This window comes from Equus quagga, unplaced genomic scaffold (genome assembly GCF_021613505.1).
Source record: "Equus quagga isolate Etosha38 unplaced genomic scaffold, UCLA_HA_Equagga_1.0 HiC_scaffold_68_RagTag, whole genome shotgun sequence".
NCBI lineage: Eukaryota > Metazoa > Chordata > Mammalia > Perissodactyla > Equidae > Equus > Equus quagga.
The window spans coordinates 247,489-270,345 of record NW_025794381.1 but is presented as its reverse complement, the minus strand read 5'-3'; the positions used below and the strand labels follow the sequence as shown (position 1 = coordinate 270,345).

Genomic DNA, 22,857 nt, shown 5'->3' with positions numbered 1-22,857 from the left:
CAATAGAAACAGAAAGAAGAATTATGTAAGATGACTCATGAATTAAACCAGGATTTTAAGGTCAGGCTGTTATGGAGTCAAAACAATGTCCTCAGCCAAACGCCCAGGGAATTCTGATGCTTTAGGAGCCATTGAGAGTTGGCCCAAGTTAGAGTGGGGATCAGGACCTGTATACACCCACATTGAGCAGTCATTGGAGATGAGTTCTTGGGAAGTGGGATGAAATTGGATGAGACACTTCTCAAGCAAGGTAATTCCAGAGGAGGGCTAACATCTGAGGGCCGTCAGCCAGTAACATTCCTTGTGACTAAGGGAATAAATCCTTTAGTCTCAAAGAAAGGGATGTAGGTGGATCAGTAAAACATCCCCTATAAAAGCACTGTTATAGTCACTAGGAATACATATTTTTTTGAGTAGAAGAAAACAAACAAATGTTTTAAAAAAATCATCATCTCTTAACTTCCATTAACTCAACTGATTCACCCTTTTAACTTATGAACTCTATTCCTTCAGTTAAACATTCATCATCCTAGGCAGGAAGGGCAAGGTTATGCTGGAGTAAGATTTTAACCTGCAGTAAAAATTAAATCTCAGGGGACTGATCCCATGGCATAGTGGTTAAGTTCCCATGCTCCACTTCAGTGACCCAGGCTTTACTGGTTCGGATCCTGGGTGCAGACCTATGCATGGCCTATCAAGCTGTGCTATGGCAGGCATCCTACATATAAAATAGAGGAAGATGGGCAAAGATGTTAGCTCTGGGCCAGTCTTCATAAGCAAAAAGAGGAGGATTAGTGGCAGGTGTTAGCTCAGGGCTAATCTTCCTTGGGCAAAAAATAAACAAATAATTAAATCTCCGTGGCTTATCTCAATAAAAGGGACTCAAGTCCACAGTCATTCAAGGGACTCAGGTTATGGAGTTTCCAACATCTTGTACACTCTCACCTCAACAATGGCTTCCAGGCTTGCGGAGCAGTGGAAGACAAAGCAGACAGAGCTTACACCGCTTTTAACGCCATTGACTGGTACTAGTCACGTGACCCCCATCTAACTGCAGAGGAGGCTGCGAAATGTACAGAAGCTTATGGAATATTGGTGAACTGATATGATTGACGGTAAGACCACATGCTGATGACTAGTAGGTTGTTTTCCAGTACACCCATACACTTTTGCTCAAGGTATATGGCTACTAAGATTTCAGCTATTTTGTTAGCAAACTTGCTTATAAAGGGCATAGTTGTTATTTTAATTAAATTATGAATTAAAGATTTCATTACTCAGTGAAATCTGGGTGCAAAAAAATAACTCCTATGAAACTGCCACTGGAAGGAAGGGAAGATGACTCTGATCCTCTCATTAAGAAAAAAATCTTCCAACATGGGGCCAGTGTGACAATGTTAACTGTAAGAATGTCCCAGAATATAGTCTACCACTCACAATTATGATAGGGCTTAAGTTTCAACTACAAAAAAGTCATATCTTAATGTCTCCCTAAACTCTGAGTCTGGTTCAGTCTCCAGCCCTGCCTCTTGCCTTTGCAAGGTCAAAAGCAAAGAGCTACATATAGAGACCAAGGGCACCCAGTACAAGTCCTCCTCACTTGTCCAAGGTGTCACTCTTCTTGAACGCTATGGTGAATGACAATGCCCACCCTGAGGAAGGTGACAGAACCAGTACAGAATCTCGGACCACTCAGCATCTTGTTCTCGGCAAATTCAGACTACCACATTGGAGAGCAGAATCCAGAGTGTCACTGTCTGTCTCCACACCCCACAGTGTCCCTGCCTAACGACCTTTAGTACAGCCTGGAATAAAGGAGATGAATGTCTCAAGGAAGCTTAGTTCTTCATTCTGACCTCATCCAGGGGAGGGAAGGAACCACCATTGGCCCCTCAGGCCCAATGGGTAGCTGAGGGAGCAAGGAGGATGGGATGCCTACTGCTTAGGACCATGGCCTTCCATAACCTCAGAGATAAACTTAGTGGTCTTAATGCCAAAACCCAGAGACTAAGAAGGAGATCAGCTTTCAGGACTGGGTCCATGTCTAAGGAACCTTAGTGTATAGTGACCTCCTAACACCTGGGAAGAGAATGTCATCAGGAATCAACAGGTCATTATATTCACAAAGGGAATTCTGTCATCTGAGAATTCTAGCTCAGCAGTACCATCAGGTGACTGTATGGGAGACAAGCGAAGGGATAAGTCTGAGCCATCACTCTCCAAGGAGGGACCCTAGAACCAGAGGAAGCTCTGCCATTTGTCTTGTGTGGCCCACAAGAAACAAACTGCCCCTGACACCACTCAACTGCGAGGGGGCTCTGGATGCTGGGGGTGCTCCATGTAGCAGATGTAGACATCTCCACACTAGGAAGTCATTTCCAGCAACACAAGGATCTGGATAATCCAGTCTCTGTTCCTAATAAGGGTGAGGGGCACAACGCAGGCATTCTCCATCCCATGTACAGGATGAAGTTTTTGAAAGTTGTGCATGTTACCAAGGCTGGGCCAATCAGAATCTTTCCTAAAATGGTTAAAACTCTGGTAGACACTCCAGAAACATACAACACACACACACACACACACACACACGGAAACAGAGATGAGATAAAATGTAAGGTGATGAGAAAGAAAGATGCAGAAAATAGTGAGAGATGCAAAAAGAAACACAGAGATATGGAGAAGCAGATAATTAGTGACAAAGATGCAGACAGAGAAAAATGAGAGGGAGAGAAAGAGAGAGGAGGGCAGGAATGCACTGAAAGACACCCAACAAGGGAAACAGAGACAATGATGCAGAGAGACACAGTGAAAGAAATATACAGGGACAAAGAGAGACACAGAGAAAGAGAGAAAGGTGCACAGATAGAAATACAATAGAAAGAGATGAGAGATGAAATCTCACTGAATGTCTGGATCTGGTTGCTTCTGAAATCAATTTGACCCCAGGCTTCCTTGTAACATGCACAAAATAAACTTGTGTTGGATTGTTATCATTTAAAATCAAATTTGTTGCTGGTTATACTTTGCCCAAAATAAAAACTGTCCTCAATCAATGCGACTTGCCAGGATATATCTGAAACACCAGTGACCCAGGGTCATATATCGGTCCAAAAACAATTCCACCATGCTTACTTACTTAAACAATACTAACTAAAATGGAAGAGAGGCTGGCACATCCTAAGGCCACTGCACTAAACATCAATCCTAAAGAATGATGAAGGATCCCACAATTGAATTGATATTCTATCTCCTTCACCCAAACTTACATGACATGCAAGGTGCTTCTAGTCTCCTTTTAAGGAATAGCCCCTCTGTCTGGTCCCAGGTTCCTCAAAATATGTTCCTTCATTCTACAGTGGTTTCCTATCTCTGCTCATTTAAGGAAGTTCAGGATACAGATAACTCAGAATCGTGTTTAATTATGATAAACGTTCTATAGTCAGGTAAATGGTTTCAATGTGCTTCTCTTGAATGGTCTCTCAGGGAAGAACAGAAACAGAAAATACCCTTGGGGTCTGCGTAGATGCAGCTGGCAGCACACAGGCAGAGGCTACAAGGCCAGTGCAGGAAGCAGCGTCACAGTAAGCTACTCTGGTTGGGGGTCACAGGAGGTGAATTGGTGACTTTGTTAGAGTCACTGTAGGACTCTGATCTCAGAGAGGGACAGGCTGACAGGCAGCTGGGAATTCTGAGGAGGGATAAGCAGGCATTACAGAAGAATGAAGACCAATCCCAAAGTACCGTCAGGAATCAGTGGAAGAGAGAAAGAATGATCAGCACATGGCATCCTGAGGGATGTGCCCACTCCCCTCCCCTCAGGGTCCCTGCAGCTTCAGACAAAGAAAGCTGAGGTCCCGGGCATAGGGTCATCACCTCCTCCAATGTCTGTGTAAAAGGGAAATTAGCTAAAGAAGACGCAGCACTTCAGCTCCACACACATCTGTGGGAGGCAGAGGAGCAGCTGTTATCCTTCCGGGGAATATGAAGATTTCACTCTTTTTAATAAATTAGATGATAACTCATCTTCTTTCCATCACTAGTAGCCTCATTCAGTCACTTATAAATGCACAGAGGCAGTAGTCACCAATATGTGGCACAAAGTGGGCATCATCCTGGTGTCTAATATCCAAAATGTGGTTCTGGCTCCAAGTGTCACAGAAAGATGCCACCAAAGTTATGGCCTGGTTCTGGGGAACAACCTTGGGAGCTTCCTACAGAAATTGGGCAAACTTCTCACCTAACCTGGATGCCTGTAGCAGGGAAAACACCATGAACCCAGACCATTGTGCCCAGTACACTCACCTCAGCCCTTCCCTATTTACTTGTCCCCATGCCCCCACTGAATCCGAGCAGAAATAGTACCTGCTGGTGGAGGCCCACGAAGTCCTACGAAGGAAGTGACACAGAGAAATGTCTCATTACAGCAATAGCCAGTCCCCCACTCACCCCAAAGGGAAATGAGACACACAACTTGATTGGATATTTATTTCCTCCCTACCCATTGTCAGTGTCGCAATCCAATGTACACATCAGGATAGATGCAGAGAGGGCTCATGGCCACTCTGAGTTTATTATAACCAGCGTTTCAATATATACATAGCTTACATCTGTTAAACATACACAGGTGTTCTGGATGAAGTAATTAGCAAATGCCAAGAATTCTTAGTGATTTCTCAGGGAGCCCTCCCTCGGCCTCTGTTTTGATATTATCATGTTTTTGCTGTGCTCGTATATTTTTATCTCAGAGCAGGCAAGGGCTCCTAGGCAAAGGCCCCTCCTGCTCCCGATATTGATATCGTGTCTCCATCTGTGCCCCCAAGTAACCACGCCTGTCTTAGGTTGCCTCCCCCTGGAGGTCTTACCCGTCATTGGCTGACCAGCCTTCTCACCTCTGGGCCACAGTTTGTTGGCAAGCCTTTTCCAGTGATTATTAACCCTTCCTGCATCAGGGGCAGCTACACCCATCAGCCTCCAGGTCTTAACTGCCCTAAGTTAAAATCCTACAACATGAATGAAACTCTCATTAGAAGGAAAGGAAGCCTGACTCTGGTAAAGAAGGAAGTTTTTGGAAAGGAGCCAGTGAGACATGATGAACTGCAAGGAAGTCCTAGAATAAACTCCACCTGTTACCAGATTCCATAGTCTCCCCCTAGGGCTCCTCCCACCACCATCCCAACCTCCCGCCTTTCAGGGTCAGCAGAAAGAGGTCTCCCGGAACATCTAGAGGCCGATGACCCCTGGTCTCAGTCACAGCTCATCCTCCCCATTTCCCCACAGCACCTTACCTTTCTGGTTCCTGTGATGTATTATAAGGCCCAGCATGAGGAGGATCAGCCCCAGCACAAAGCCCCCGATGCCACTCAGCGTCTTGCTCTAGGCAGATTCAGACTGCGCCCCTGGGGAGCAGAGCCTGAGTGTCAGCGTTTGTCCCCGTGCCCCACAGCGTCCCTTTGGGAAGCCTGAGGTCCAGTCTGAGGTACAGGAGGTGGAGGCACCAAGGGAACCTAGTTCTCCATTCTGACCACTCCTAAGGGAGGGACCAGCCGATAGATCCTTGGACATAGTGGGTGGGTGAGACAAAGTGGGGAAGCAGATCCCTGCTCCTCAGGACACATCTAAATCTTAGACCCTAAACTCCAGTCACCAGCCATGGTAGCCAAGCCTTCAGACTTTTCAGGGCTGGGTTCTGGGGCCACAGTGTGTTAACTGAATTCCTAGTATCTGGAAAGGCAATGAGATCAGGATTCTTCTGATGCCCTTGCTATGGGGCAAGAGGCGCTCTAGTTTCCTGTGATTCCCAGATTAGTAGTGGCATCAGGGATAAGGGGTGAGAAGGGATGGGCTGAGCCAGAGAAGCTCTGCCCTCTGTCTTGTGGGGCCCATGGTGAAAGGAAACAAACTGCCCCTTACTCCACTCCACTGTGATGGGGCTCTGGAAGCTGGAGTGCTCCATGTGGCAGGTGTAGACATCTGCACGCTGGGGAGTCATTTCCAGCATCATGAGGATCTGGAAGGTCCAGTCCCCATTCCTAATAAGGGGGGCGGACACAACACCGGCTGTCTCCTCCTGGTCATTCCGGAACCACCGAACTTTGATCTGGCCTGGATAGAAGTCTGTCACCGAGTAGACCAGCAGGTTGTGGTGGTTTAGAGCCTCTGTCCTGGATGGGGAGATGGTGACTGTAGGTTCCACTGAGGAGAATAACAGACAGGAAAATGTATAGCAAGATGTGAGACCATACAAGTCTTCCCATGGGGAGAGTCCTCCTTGGCACCAGAGTGAAGAACCCTGGACTCCAAGTCTTGGGTTAGGATCTGAGCTTGGCCACTTTATTAGCTTCAATAAACGCATTAGTATGTTCACTTTTCAGAGTCACAAGAGATAATAGTAATCATCCTATGAGAGTTACTCTGTTGATACTAATTGATAAAAATGAACCACTTTAAAATCATAAATTGCTATGTTATACAAGCCACTATTCACAAAACTTTTAAAAATAAAAATAATAAACCTGGACTTATTTTCCCCAACACCTATTGAAGGTGACCAACAGGACTAGCTCTAGAGACTCATGGTAGGACAATGACATTGTTTTCTGTTAAACCGAGTGCTCCCCACAGTAGAGAAAATATAGCAGCTTTGACTCTCTCCTGCTGGCTGTGAGACCATTAACACAAGTCATGGCCCCACAAACAGTAACATGGACTGAGAACTAAGAATGTATAGATGTTTCTATGTCCAACAAAGTAGGATAGCAGTGACCATCACATCTTTCCTACAAAGCAGTGCTTCTCAAACAGTCTACATTCCATAATTCCCAGCCTGTAATACTAATGAAATTTAAGAGCAAGAGCACTGCATACAAGCTGCCAAACAACAAAACACCTCTCAGCTTTTAGCCTAAGCTTTGCTCTAATGCCACAAACGCCCCACAAAAAATGTATATTATTGAATACATGATCTTCCATCTCCCCATCATATATGCCACCTAAAGTTTTTTCATCCATTGATTCATTTTTTTTATCAATTCAACACATATAAATTTGACAAGCACTGGGAATCCAAAGATAAACAACAGACCATGGTCCCTGCCCTTACAGAACTTGCAATCTAGTAACAGACAAAAAATTAATGTTATTTCAAAAGCTTGTAATTTTTGAAGGAAAAGAAAGGGAACCTTGAAAATAAATAGCACTGATAAACACCACATTTGTCCACGCCTTGATTCCTATATCTTCTCAGATTGCTACTCAAGGTCAATACCACATACCTCTCCCTACCTATTTTATACATCTTATCCTTTACCTCTCCAGCCATTTTATTCCATCTCCCTTATTCTCTTAGCATGAAACTATAGTAAATATGTTATGTGTTTTATTTACTTGGTAATACATTATGTTTTCTCATTTTCTCTTTTTCCCTAATTTTTTTAACATTTGAGTTTAATTACTAGCTGCCTACCCTACTCCCTCCCCCCATTGTTAAGAATTACTTCCTTGTTCGGGTAATTAGACATTATTATCATGAATGTTCTCTATAGAAAATATTCTGAGATTCTTGCAGAGGTTGGCCTGGGTTAATGAGAATGTAATGTAAACGTGAAAGTATAACTGGGACTCACTGAGGTCAGCGGGCAGACTCTGCATCTGGATTAAATGGCACCCATGAGCCATTATCTGGAGGGAACCACGCTTCCAGTTTGACTTTAACTCTTGTTCAGGTTGTCCTTCCTTGGAGTCTGACTGAAATCAGGTCAGCTATACGGATTTACAAAATCTTTTCATCTTAAACAAATTGGGAGTAAAAATAGAAGGCAAAACTTCAAGAAAAGAATGTTAGAATAATTTTTATGAAAAAGAACTGAAATGGCAAAAATATAAGTACTTGGTTGCATTAGGATGTGAGTCAGAAGGAAAGAGAGTGTAAAGTCAGCTAAAAGTGATGTGAACATGATAGATAACACTGTGGTCAGATTAGGATTAATCAGTGAGTTTTTAATCCCCTGAAAGTATCATTTTGTTCCAATATTGAAAATAGGCAGGAACAGACTCATGTTGCTGCTTCCGGTCATAACAGGCTTTCAAGAGGTATTGCTTCCCTTTGACTCTACGAAGATGTAGTAAAGAACATCATGCAGGACACTCCCTGAGTGGTAGAAAGGAGCATTTTATTCATGGAAAGAGCACAGACTTTCGAATTAGATAAATTGGATTCTAATTAAACTTTGCCAGTTACCAGCTTGGGCAGGTTTCTTAGACTATCTAAATCGTAAGTACAAATGTATAAAAGGAAGTCACAACATCTACACATAGGGTATTAGGAAGATCGAGAGGGAATTTATATAAAGATACTAATCTGTGTCTGAAGTGAATGGTTTCTCAACATGTGTTATTTTCCTTCTTTACATTTTCATTTCTCCTAAATTTAGTTCACCATCAACTCAAGTCATGAATCCCACTCGTCACCATTTGACAATAAATCAGTGAAACTTGAAGACTGCCTGTCTGTTGTTACCCTGTCAGCTTCACTCAAATAGCAAGAATTCGCCTCCACCAGCCCTCCACTCAGAGTCAGGAGTGTAGAGTCCTTTTCTTCAAATATGAGACTACAGAGACCATTACTGCCCTCTGATTCCCCAACCCAGAGTCCCACAGTACTTAGCTCACATTCTGAAATGGGAAATCCCACTGTGTCTTCTTTGGAGAAATTCATATCTTCAAAAATAACCCCATGCTCACTTTGTCCTGTCTCTGGTGGTAGATGCACACTTTGTCTTCTCCCCATTATAACATGCCTGGGCTTGAGCCCATAGGATGAGGATTATCATCGCCTCATTATTAGAAGGTAGAAATGAGAATGTAACATAGCTCTCTTTCCCACAGAAAGGCTATATTCTAAAATCATAGAATCCCCACACCCCAGCCTTAGCGTCCTTCAGAGGCTGCTCCCCAGAGTGATGGCTCTGGAGAGCAGCGGCCCTGCACTTGCGTGGAGACTCTGCCCTCAGCCACTGGGGTGCTCAGCACCACCAGCATCCCCATCGCAGCTGCTGTCCAAAGGCCTCTGGGGATCTGTGGAGCCATCTTCCCAGACATAATGAAGAACAGAGGAAGAAGTAATGGTAGTCAACACAGCTCGCACCTGGTGGATCTGATGTACCCACTTCAGTGAATAAAGACTGAGGGAACTTCCATGCGCAGTAGGGTTGGAGAGTCCCTAGGAAAGGAACCAATCAGCACTGGAGCTAAAGGACCTCATCTGTCTCTGGGCAGACATTTTTTGTGAAGGTTCTCAATCTACTGCTTGGCACTGTGTCTTCATGAGATTTCACTGGATGAACGTTGAAGTGAAGATTTTCTCTCAGTTATAGAAAATCTGAAGATTGTATGCCTTAGGGGTTTAAAGAACTGAGAGAAAGGTGATTCAGGAGTAGACATCTTTGTCATATTTATTTAAAACATATTGTTCTTGTACTTGAGATTTTTTTGGTAAGGGAAAATAAATGGGGATCATATTTCAGGGGAGAGAAAATAATTGTCACAGAGATGTTCACTTCTGTTATCTTAGACACTCTGAGCAGCCTTAAGTTGTGGTGGGAGGAGCAGAGTTAGAAGGAAATGGTTTTGAGCTGCAGTTCTACCACTGATGTGCTTTATGAGAGTCTGCAAATGACTGAACTCTTTTTGCCTGAGGCGTCTCTGTAAAATGTGGATCATGTTTCATACATTTTATACCTACGTCTTCATATGTACAAACTTAAGTGTAACATGACTTGTTTAATATTATAGAATGTTCCTCAGCTGCCATGTGCAACTGTTGGGAATATCAGATTAATATGCGGAGCAAGAAAACAAGCAAAAAAAAAAATCTACATCGAGCCTTGCTGGCAAGTGATTCTTCATTAAGCAAGAATATATTACATTCCTGTTCTTTGAATGAAAGTATTTGAAAAGTTAAGTTGACTTTTCTATGATAAACTCTTCAGCTGCTTAAATCCTCCCTGAACTATGAAACAGTGGGGTCAACTGTGAACATAATAATCATCTTGTCACCAAAAGGGCCATGCAGGACCCTATTCTGCATTCACTTCAGGAATCAAAAAACACTGTATATTCTGAAGGGTTCTGTGGCGTCCTTAATGCCAGTAGCAATATAATTAGACATGCTGCCCCCAGAATATTATTTCCCTTTAATAAAAATTTATCAAGCAATTATCCATAATTTTTTCTAAGTGTTTGTGAAGCTACTTACATACGTTCACTATATCAACCCTTAGGTAACCAATTATATGAATTTTCCATGACAAACATAAAGTAGGTCCTTTATCCTTGAACAAAGTTATCTCTTTAAAATCACATTTTAAAGAATCTGAGGAAAGAGTCAAATTAGTAGCAGAGTGACCATGGACAAGCCATTTCAGCTCTGAAAGACTTGATTTTGCCCTATCTGTAGAAAGCATACACACTTCACAGGACCACTGTCATGAATGCAGATATAATTTGTAAAAGTTCTCTGCAATCTGTGGTGAGCGACATACCTATTAGTTTTTAATATAATTGTAGTGAGTTCATCTTTTTTTAACATCAGTAACAAAGACAGAAGAGTCTTCTTGTTATTTCTCATCTCTGTTCGGATGGTGGAATCATTATGGTTTCGAATCCCTTCCTCTTACCTCATCATTATGGAGAGAAAGAGCAGGGAGAGCACATTAGTTGTATTTGATCATGAATCCACAGCATTTTCCCTCTCTGAAGTGACACAACTACCCCTGCATAGAACTGCCATTTTAACTATAATTTCAGATCTCAGAACCTGGTTTTCCTCTCGGTGGTCACAAATGTGGAAAGTTGAGTACAAGACACAGAGCTTCAATACAAAGTGATGAAGGAAGAAGAAAGTGAATGCAGCTTTGTGAGCTACATGGACTTTTATGGCAGAGAGTTCAGGATCATATTTCACCCATCTTAATTGGATTTAGAGGAAGAAGGACTGGCCACTCCTCATTGTAGCTTCTGACAAATGTCTGAAAGCCTGTCCTGTGCCACAGCCCAAGTGCCCTGCATTCCTCGCCCTCAGGATTATGTATCCCCTGTGTGGAGCTCTGACACATCGTTGTGGTTTTGTTTGCAGTAGTTTGGTCTCCTTTCCCAAAAACCCAACAGATCCCAGGTGGTGAATATTGTCACTTAGCAGTATTTTTTACACCTCTACAGAGTTAAGGTCCTGAGTTTCAAAGATGAAAATACATGGATCCTGCGTTTTAGGAGTTCACACATTGGAGGGAAGACATAAATGGGGAAAAATAAAAGAAGCAAAAGTTCACAACAGCCAATAAGGGAAATGTCAGATACTACAGACTAAAGACAAGACTGAACAGTGTTGGACGTCATGAGGGACCCACTTAAGAACAGCTGAGGCCAGCCCAGAAAATAAAGACTGCCCAAGTTGGCCTAGCACATAATCATAAGAAAATAATAAATCATTAAGTTTTGGAGTAGATTGTTAAATAGAAAAGTTTGATGCGAGTTTCTTCAAAGAAATTCTATTTTCTGGTGATCTTTTGGTGCTTCTGTGGCTCACAGGCTCCCACATCCTGGATTGTCACAGGGAGAATGTTGGATGAATGAGGGAAAAGTTGTAGACTGTCACTGGCCTAGGCATGATGCTATCATTATTAATATTTATATAGCATAAATATGATACTATGCAGATCTTCCTTGACTTACAATGTGTTTACATCCCAACAAATCCATGGTAAGTTGAGAAAATAAGTCGGAAACGCACCTAACCTACCAAACATCATAGCTTAGCCTAGCCTACCTTAAATGTGCTCAGAACACTTATATTACCCTACAGTTGGGCAACATCAACTAACACAAAGCCTATTTTATCCTAAAGTGTCAGATATCTCGTGCAATTTATTTTATACTGTACTGAAAGTGCAAAACAGAATGGTCTTATGAGTCTAGAATGGTTGTCAGTGTATAGGTTGTTTACCCTCATGATCGTGAGGCTGAGTGTTAGCTGTAGCTTGCTGCTGCCTCCCAGCATCATGAGAGAGGATTGAGTATCACACCTCACATGGCTAGCCTGGGAAAAGAACAAAATCCAAAATTTGAAGTACAATTTCTACTGAATGAGTATCACTTTTGCATCATCATAAAGTTGAAAAATCATAAATTGAACTGTTGCAAATCTGGGACCATCTGTAGTATATATCACTATACAGTAGTTATCATTTGGGACTATATGCTATGTGCCATGCACTAGACTGTACTTAAACTTTATAATTTGTACTTATTTATAGCTTTTCTTCATATATTAAGTATCATATAACAATTTTCATCTCATTTTATAGAAAAGAAACCTAAGGCTTACATATTTTGAGTGACTTGCTCAAGGTGATGCAGCTGACAAAATCAAAAGCAGAACCAAATGCTTATTTATTTGATAAATAAGATAAAGTCTATCTTTTTACTTTGCTACTGTGAACTCTGTAATTGTTGTGAAGCACCTTTAATTATTTCAAGATGGTGGAGGTTTTTGCCTTTACAGTAAAACTTCACCAGTGCATAACTAGAGCTATATCAGGACCAAATAGTTGAAAGTTAGAAATAAAAAATTTGAAAATACACAGGTTCTTAGAGAATGTTATGAATGTTAACTAGAAATAACATAAGTTCTCCCTACATAATTTCTTATATGGCTCTCAATGATGTAAATTTTAATGACACATCTCATTTATATTGACAATTTTAATTATTAAATCAATGGCTTGTAAAGCAGTGCTTTTTAATAAAATTGTTGGACAAAGTAATATTTTAAACTCCAAATTTTACTTCCATGGTTAATTTATCAGAAGAGTCTTTCATTTTCTTATTAGACAAACGTAACATTAGACATAGACAACAAATCAGTTTTGTCAAAATCGTACACCATTCCTCTGTCTGAATCTAATTCACTAATAATTTTAGTTTATGTTAAAATTATGACCAGAAGACATTAGTGGCTAGAACAAGGCTCATTGTGTGATAGCTGGATGAAGCAGGAAGAGGAGAGACAGAGTCAGGTTAAAGACAGAGAGCTCATCTCCTATCTCTTAGTCAATGACAGTGCCTTGCTTCGACTTTCACTCCATCCCATAGGATGTGAGCTCTGAGACTGGGCCTTCAACTTCTTATCCAAGATACAATTCTGATCCTATATGTTTAACACACTAACTTCCTAATTTAAGTTGAATTTTTTTAAATTGCAATATTAATGGGTGAAGTTGTAGAGCACCATCAAGAAAGATTTTGTCCATTTGCCAAAATCTTAAGTAATTTCTGCAAGATACATTCTGGTAAGTCTGGATCCAGGAAAAAGCATAGAAACATGTTATTTATTGCACAGAAAGGAGACTGCTGCATGGCAAATGGAGCACATCTCAAGTGCAACCTCAGAAACCCTCTTGGTTCACAATGGCAGAGGCTAGAAAGAATGATAAGGAAACCTATAGGGTCAAATATCTATCCCAGATCTGTTAGGGTGCTGGATTCTAAATCCACATGGAAGGAGACCCTCTCTCCCAGGAAAGAATTAGGGGTTGCCCTTGTCACATTTTGGGACTGACATGTATCAGCTGTATGACCGTGGGCAAATTCCTTTACCTCTCTGAGCTTCAAAGTCCTTTTTTAAAATAAAATGGCAATGATATTAAATTATGAAAAGTCTATTTAAAGTGTCCTAGAAATTTTTCATTCCAAGTACTGTATATGTGTATTCCTCACATCAGCCTAATGAGGAGCTGTTAATGCCTCTAGCCATAGACCATCAGGAGCACAGCCATGGATGAACAAGTTGGTTTTATTGTTCATTGCAGTGAGGGAAAAAAAACTCACTGTGGGGAATCATCGGGTATCTCAGTAAGAGGGTTTTGGAACCAAAGAGGCAGAACCAATAGGAGATATCTATTAAAGGAATTATTGTAAGGAATTAGCTTACAGAATCGTGAGGGTGGAGTAGGCAATTCCAAGATCCATAGGGCAGGCCATTGTCAGCAAGGGCAGGCTGGAACTCTCAGCACAGGCTGAAGCTGCAGGCTGCAGTGGAATCTCTTCTCCCTCAGGGAAGCCTCAGCTCTGCTCTTGAGACTTCAACTGATTTCATCCGGCTCACCCAGATTATCCTGGATAACTTCTCTTGCTTAAAGTTAACTGATTGTGGACTTTAATCATGTCTACAAAATATCAATATTTGATTGAATAACTGGCCACTATAACCTAGCTGACACATAAAACTGGCTATTAAACTCATAGGTTTTGGGTTTGTGTTAGGTGATTTTGAGGAAGATTTAAGAAATAGAGGTTTTGCTCCTAAGTGAATTCTGTCAGAAGGTGGGTGTTGGGGTTGGGTAATTACATAATTTTGTATCTTAAGAAATCTTACCTAGAGGAAGGAAGACTATATTGAGACTAAAGCTGTAATTGGTAAAGAAGAAGCAGACATTCATATAATCTAGGAGAGAGGTATGCTTGGTCATTTTTCTGGTTTGTATAACATTCATGTTTTGTCTGTGTTCAAACATGGTTATTGAGTGGCCTTGTTTTCTGTCTTGATCCATTATGGTCACAGTGTGGCTGTCGGATAATGCTGTTCTATGAAATTGTTTATGTTTAGCAGAAAAACACTAAAACCCAGCTGTGAGTACTAGCCCAGCTCCTGGCATCACTAAGCCCTAGTTAATAGTACCAGAAAGCTCCCAGATGCCAAGAGTTTTCTGTTTTTACAGACTCTGATGCAGTGACATACAACAGAGTTCTGAGAAACTGAGGGAAATCTAACAGGGACAGGATAATTGACTCTAAATGGAACTCCCATTAACTTGTGGCTTCCATAACATACAGAAGATCAATTCTTCTGAAAAAAAAAATCTCCCTCTAAGGACTGCCTTTGACCTTAGTTCACTCCCTAGTCCCTCACAAATATCTTGAGTTTTAATGTGGCAGGAAAATGTGAAAAGATCCAGTAGGTTAGGGGAAGAAAACCAATTTTCTAAGTGACAGCTATTCCCCTCATTCCACCTGCAACATTTGACTTGACATTCTTAAATTAAAAAAATAAAATCATAGAATGAGCGAGCCAGAACTTTCTTTAATGTAATCAATGTCTCCAAATTTTGTTTACACATAGATAGGCAGCAGTGAAACACAGAACATAAAGAGTACTCAAGGCAGGAAAAAAATTCAGATGAAGGATCATGTAGTTGCTCTAGGCATCAACATGATATTATAATTCCTTTTCTTGCTCCAGGTGCGAATATTGGAACTTTTGAGAACGTAGTTGTTCTTCCTTCAGGAAACTAGAGTCCCAACGCACTCTCTTTGCTACCTGTGCTGTTACAGAGTTCACCAAAGATGTTATTCTGTTTCTATTATTAGATCCAGTGAATATAGCCCAGAGGGCTCTATGGCATTCATTCATGATTGCCTCAAAGATTAGGGATGTTTTCTTGAGTTGATATTTGGTTACTAAAATTTCATGAACTATTGCTCCCAAATTTCTCTGAACAGCTTTTGAAGCTTTTAATACATTTCTTCTATAGTTTATCTTGGGGCAAAGAATTGGATGAATTCCATATGCTCTGTACATTTAAAGAAGGATTTCCTTTTCTTTGTCTCAGATTTACATACATTTCCATGCTGGGAACTGGCACAGGTGGGGAGTGGGTAAGAGAGCCCAGCTGAATGCCTTTGGACAAGTCATTTTACCATATGGTCCCCCTTAATCTCAGTTACCTCATATGTATCACGTAACAAATGATCAAATAAAACAAGTTTATAGAAATTTTTCCAAGTAATTTAAACATATAAATTTCAATGATTATTCTTGTTTTTTAATTATTACTGTTACACGAGTAACTTCATATTTTTTCTTTAAGAAAGTAGAGAATATCTTTATATTTTAATTGAGAACTTTATGATGAAAAACTTGGTGATTAAATTATATTATTCTCAAATTTTCAGGCTAAATTACCTGTCTTCCTCTTCATGTAGTGAAGACCCATAAGAGGAAAACTGGGCAAGCACAGAGTAATTATTTAGTCCCTTATGCCCCTCTACTTGTGCTGTCCACCTTTTTCTAACTTCTCTTCTACATTCCTATATCTTCCTTTCCTTCCAGGATCCATTTCTGGCCCTTTTCTTTATTATTTTATACACATGAAGAGTGGGTTTGTAAAAACCAAAGTAGAAAAGCCAAATAGTTCAAATAGGAAGTGAAATGGAGGTTACTCTAATCCTCAGTAACTTTATTAACCATGGCTGCTCCCAGTCTAATTTTGTTTGGTGGTGGAAGTTTCACCTGCTTCTCCAGAACACTTCCAAGTTTTTTTTTGGATGTCACACCAGAGTGCACTGCTCAGGCTCGACTTACAGGTTAGGCACAGTGGGCACAGTGCCAAGAGTCTGCTTGTGGGGTCTCATGAAACGTTTTAATTTCTTTTAAAATAAGAATAAAGATGGACTTTCAGAGTAGAAGAAAATGTTTTAATTTTTAATCTAGCCTGTATTATATTTGCCTTTGTACCAATTTGGTCATTAAAATATGTTTTAACGTTTCTGTGGAGGAAGGGGCCAACAAAAAACAGTGTTCAGGGCTCACAAGCCATAATGCAGCTCTCATGACCACTGACCCTCACTTTCATATGGTTCTGCTACCTCTGTGCCTGTCAATCTTCCCTCAAATCTCTGTGATCCTCAGAATAGCAGTTCACATTCAATATACATTTTTAAGCACACGTGAGCTAAGTTTTGGGGATTCAAAAATGAAAAGATATGTTGCCTTCCTCCTAGAGGGTGCACAGATCAGTGAGGGAAAGCAAAAGGACCATTGCTGAGCAGAACAGTGGACTCAGCGAGGCTGAAACTGTAAAAGTGAATTGATTCAGTTGGCCCCTTACTGTGATGTTCTTCATCAACAGTCAGCAGCGCAGGACAAGGACCAGAGGAAAAGGATAATTGCATACATTCACGTTTGAAAAAGGAGTCAAAGAGATTCATTGCAAGGATAAGGAGGCTTTGTTGGAGAGCCTTTATAGTTTTCAACTGAGGGGGTCATGCAGGGTAGGGAAGAGAGTGAGCCGGGTGAGGAATAGACAAACTTGGAGAGCAGGACATTGAGATGGAAGGGTTGGAGGTCATAATGTGGTCAAAAACATGTCTAACGAGAGAACTCAGCTAAAAAATTGGTAACTAAGCAAAACTTCAAGAAAATTTGCGATGTCTTGGAAATCCTAAAAGATAACTTCATTTCAAAGAGAAAAACATATCCCTTCAAAGACCAAGGAACATGAAAGGATAATATAGTTTGGTTTGACTGGCAGATGAGGTATTTGCGGAGGATGTTGTGTTGTAAGGCTGTCGATTTCCTCATCACTGAACTTACCACAGTGTAACATATTGGCTCCTTTACTCACCTGACTCTCCCACTATTCAACAAGCTCCTTGAGGGCAAAGACCATGCTGATTGGTGTTATACCCTCTGCTCCTCAAGCTGTCTGAAACCTCGTTGATGCTCAGTAAATGAGGAAGAAAGGAAGGAGGAAATGGTAAAAGGCTCATATATGTCTTGACAAAAGTGCCCAGTTAGGCTGATTTGAGTGGAGTCATACTGCACTGGCTGCCCTTCTGCTTTGGCATCCTCAGATAAGTACATTGTCCATTCAAGGAAAAGGGCCATAGTTTACTTTGAGTCCTCAATGAATGTAAGTGTTGAGTCAGAAAATGGAGCAGTTGGGTAACCCCTTGCAAGAAAAAAAAAAGAAGGGTGGGTAATAACAGAAATCCCAAATCTGATAAAAGATTCCATTTTTTATTTCAGAAGGAATCAGGTGCTCTCCTTTAAGGATCAGTACTGTTAACAAAACAGAGACTTTAGAAGCATTGTGTGTTTTTTATGTATTTTGTAATGTTGCTGTCCTTATCATTCTCTTTCTTATACCCTATAATAGTTAGAGGAAACTCTTTTAAAATAATAAGATCCTGTGTGCTTTTCCTTAGTAAAAAAAGAAAAAATTAGGAAGGAATCCCTGTGTAGAAAATGTTCTGCTCTAAGCCAGTCCTGAGGAGGGAGGAACCAGAATGGATGTGTTTGATGAAAGGATTAAGTGAGAGAGAAAATTTACAAAGTAGAGAGAAGTAAACTGAATCTCTGGGGAAGAAAGTTAATACCATGCTAATTCATTCACTCCTTCTTTCATCTCATTACAATATATATCATATGCCTACCATGTGCCAGGCACTGAGCTAGGCATGCAGGGAATAGCAGTAAACATGACCTGTGAAATTCTGCCCTTGTGGAGCATTACATTGTAGCGGAAAGACAGACTGGGTTCAAACTGGGCAACTTTCAACACTGAGGGGGAAGGAATCAGATGCTGGGAATTTTGTTTAGAGACTGCCAGGATGAAGCCCACAATATTTGAAAGTGGTATCTTGTGTCACTTGGTTTAATAAGGTTCTTTTCTCTCCCTCTGTTTTCCACTTTCCTGCTCCTCACCATCACTCATCAGCTGGCCCTGTTGGCTCTAATGGCATAAACGTCTACCAGTCTTATGGTCCCTCTGGCCAGTTCACCCATGAATTTGATGGAGATAAGAAGTTCTATGTGGACCTGGAGAAGAAAGAGGCAATGTGGCAGCTGCCTCTGTTTAGCAAGTTTAGAAGTTTTGACCCACAGGGTACACTGAGAAACATAGCTGAGTTGAAAAACACCTTGGACATTCTGATCAAACGCTCAAATTCTACCACTGCTACAGATAGTATGTGTTCACCATTCTACTTCTTTTTATTGAATCTATCCCCTCACACCAGGCCTCACTCCCTTCTTCCCTAGGAATAGATACCCTTCACTACTGTGGAAAACTCTCTTGATTTCAAACAGTCTTCAGATTTTCTCATGGTAATTACTGAATCCTCATCCTTTCCTTTCCTACAAATTACATATTTCCAAGTAATACAAAGATCCTTACTCCTATAATGCAATTCTTGAATCTTTCAAGGAGGGGTCCCATAGACCTCCTACCTTAACAAGTGGGTCCCACAGAGAGAAGGGCACAAGGATAAAGTGCAGGCAGTGTACATTGTTTCCTAAGAAGAAGAGAGAAGCAAGAGCTCTTCCACTATCAGATTGGGAAATGTTGGTGGCAGGGCTCCTCCAGGATGCAATGTGGAACCTCAGGGCAGAGATATTCACAATTCATATCAGTGCTGTTTCCTCACCATAGACGTTCCTGAGCTGACTGTGTTGTTTCCCAAGTCTCCCGCGATGCTGGGTCAGCCCAATACTCTCATCTGTCTTGTGGAAAACATCTTCCTTCCTGTGATCAATGTCACATGACTTAGCAATGGGCACTCAGTCACAGAATGTGTTTCTGAGACCAGCTTCCTCTCCAAGAATGATCATTCCTTCTTCAAGATCAGTTACCTTCCCTTTCTCCTTCTACTCATGATATTTACGACTGCAAGGTGGAGCACTGGGACCTGGACGAGCTACTTCTGAAACACTGGCTTTGGTAAGAGTTCCACCTCTTTTGAAATCTTCTTTTTTCTGTCAAGTCCAGAACATCTTGCCTATTATCCCTTAACAGTCGTGATCCTAAACTTAACACTTCAAGGGTTTCTAATGATAGACTTCACTCTCCTCCCTAAGCCCCGTGCCCCAAGTGTTTGCAGAACAAACCCCTCCCCACCCATCACATATACATGCACAAGAACACTCTGTATTCTGACTTTCATAACTTCACTTTCTCAGAAGCTGAGATTCCAATGCCTATGTCAGAGCTAGCAGAGACTGTGGTCTGTGCCCTAGGGTTGGCTGTGGGCCTCGTGGAAATCATGCTGGGCACTGTCTTCATTATCCAGGGCCTGCGCTTAGGTGGTACCCCCAGACAGCAAGGGCCCTTCTGAATCACATCCTAGAGGGGAAGGGAAGGATTCAGATTTATTAGACTGGAGACACTGTAGAGGAGGAAGGAAAGTGGGAATAGCTTCTGGACATAAATGTGGTTGAAAAGTTGTAGAACTGGAAAACATCATGATGGCATGGGAGACCCCTAGGATCCATCCATCTCACCTCTGTCCTGTTGCAGGCATATTGCTGATCTATGGGAGCAGAAGAGTGAACATGCTGGGTGACCTAGCACTGTCTTCTGGCCAAGTTCATCATATTCCTTCTCTCTTCCTATGTTCCTCCTCTCACTTCTTCCCTAGGACTTAAGGTGCTGTATCCTTTCAGAGCTCACATACCCCTCAAAATTCTCCCCTGACCTCTTAAGTTTGTTTTTCTTTTCCCAATTGTTATCTGTTATTGGAACCCTGGAATATCCCATCCAGCTATCTAATCCCTCAGTGACCATGGACTAATATCTTTGTGTAAACAATAAATCCCCCTTTATGAGATCTTTATTGAATTTTTTTGTCCTATCTTTCATCTCAGCGTTGACTAGAACCATTGTTACCGAACCTGAAGTGAGTTCGCTCACCCGTTGCCCAGCAAGCCAATCTCTGACACTGGGTGTGGTGGAAGAAAGTAGGAATTTTATTTTTGCACAGCGCTGAGCAAGGAGAGAGGGCAGCTAACGCTCAAATCCCAAGCTCCCCGAAAAGCTAAAACGAAGGGTTTTTATTTGGGGTTTTAGGTAGGGGAGAGGGAGCATATGGCCTTGCTGGTCAGAGCTTTCCCACCAGCCTGTCTTTGACCTTGAGACACTTGCAGAGAGGAAGGAGCCCGTGACCTTGCTGGTCAGCAGCTTTCCCACCAGCCTGTATCTCTTTGCAGGGAGGAGATAATCCAGGTGCTTGTCCTTGACGGTGTCTGTCTCCATGGAGGATAGTGGATTCTGGAGCCAGGAAGCCAGAGAGTAAGAGGGAATGAGTGTTTTGGTTTTAACCACATATATGCTGGGTTTAACGTGGGGAAACTGATATCAGGGTCGATATCACCATGGCCCCTTATGCTTCATTTAATCTCATTTCCCAGATCATGTTTCATGCTTAGTAACACCAAAGCAACCAAGTATAGACTGATAATATTGATGTCTTAGCTGAGGTTAATATTTCCTTCTTCCTTTTATTCCCACCCTTGGCCACTGTCACCCACTGCCCAATTCAGACATCAATGAAGGTAACATATACCATCTGCCTTTGGTGTATTTTTGTTAGAACAGAAATACAAAGACCAAGAAATACATCTTTACTCATTTTAATATAGCTTTTAAAAGTCATGATGAAGAAATAAGTTAGGAGTAAGGAATTTTGATTCACAAAAGCACCAAAACTCAAAATGTTTTAACTTCTGAAGAGGAATGATGATAAGAGAAGCTTTCTTCTCCCCTCCTCACAACTGAGGAGATAAGAATTCTCTAGGCAGGAAAAGAAATGGAAGATAGAGCATTAGGAGAACATAAGAATAAAACAATAATGCAGTTATCTAAGAAGGACGAAATACTTCGTCCTTACTTAGAGTTAGTAACAACAGGGAAAGGGATGAGAGTAGAAACTATAGACATATTTAGGGTCCCTAGAATACAGGTGTAGCTTGCTCACCTCCTACATGAATCCCTCCTAGACAAGCACATAGCCTTTCCTGTGCCACCATGGCATGTCAGGGACAGTAGAGTAAATATGGCTGCAGGAGGTTTCTAGGCAGATAAGCCTAAACCAGGTTCTTTGAGTTCCTGTGCATCTCTGTGTGCCCTTGGGAAACAGCAAAACAGCTCAATATTCCCAGCCCCTTGCCCCTCATTCCTCTTCACTAAGGAGAGCACAAGCCTGTGAGAGACAAATCCCAGGAGGGACAAACAGTTAAGATAATGTAGGAGCAGCTATGGGTGATGCATTCTCTTCTAGATTTGCTGTCTCCTAGTGGAAACCCTTGCAGTTGAAATGGATCAACAGATGGGATTCTCTGACTTTCCTGAGTGTGTCCAAGACCTTACTATTGAGAGTGGATATGAGTTGACTTGGAGTCTTTTTACCCTTTGAAGTAGTTTTAGACACGTTGCCTCAGTCTTCCAACTCTGCAATTACTGAGTCCTTACAGTGCATCAAGGATGGTATTATGTATAAGATTGTTCCTGTTCATGCCATCTGCATCAGTTAGCTGAAAGTGTAATTGGGAAAATAAAAACAAAATAATTGATAAAGCATAGTTTGATACAAATAAACTTAAATTCAAATCCAGGACTCAGAACTTTATAGCTAGTATTTTAAACTTTATAACATTAGGTAAAGTATCTGACTTTTCTGTGCCTTATTTATCTCATCCATAATGGGGGAGTAATAAAACTTTCCTTGCAGTTATTGACAGACATTGAATAATTTTGACATATAGGCAGTGTCCTATACATAATATACAAATACATTAAAAAATTACTAGCTATATCCATAATTAATTCATTAAGATGAACGGATCGTAAATGAAAAGCACTTTTGATTTCTGAGCCCTTTAATGACATAAGAGATTCAAATTGGAGCCGTGGATGAATTTCTTTTCATATGTTATTTGGAGAATTTTTTCCAGAGTGAGAGAGGCTGAGATTGGGTTTGGCTGAGAGAACAAAGTATTGTGGTCAGTGACATATCTTTGACGAAGGGATTGTGAAGAAAACTCTTAGGGCAAGTTGCAATATTTGACTTTGGATTTTTCTTCTTTAATAAAAGATACATTCCTTCTTTACGGCCCACAAATTTTTAGTCAAGCTATATTTTATACAATGGATCTTTATGCATGTTTACTTTGGTGAGGAGGTGGGGAAGATTAAAAGCTACCTGTGAGGTAGAAGCAAGAGAGTAATTAAAAATGCAGACTAGGAATTA

At 41.2% G+C, this 22,857-nt stretch overlaps 2 pseudogenes; one reads left to right on the top strand and one right to left on the bottom strand.

The window, feature by feature from the left end:
- Positions 1–3,576: 3,576 nt before the first annotated feature.
- Positions 3,577–9,084, bottom strand: LOC124232499 (HLA class II histocompatibility antigen, DQ beta 2 chain-like; annotated as a pseudogene).
- Positions 9,085–16,298: 7,214 nt separating this feature from the next.
- LOC124232498 (SLA class II histocompatibility antigen, DQ haplotype D alpha chain-like) lies at positions 16,299–19,947 on the top strand (annotated as a pseudogene).
- Positions 19,948–22,857: the final 2,910 nt, after the last annotated feature.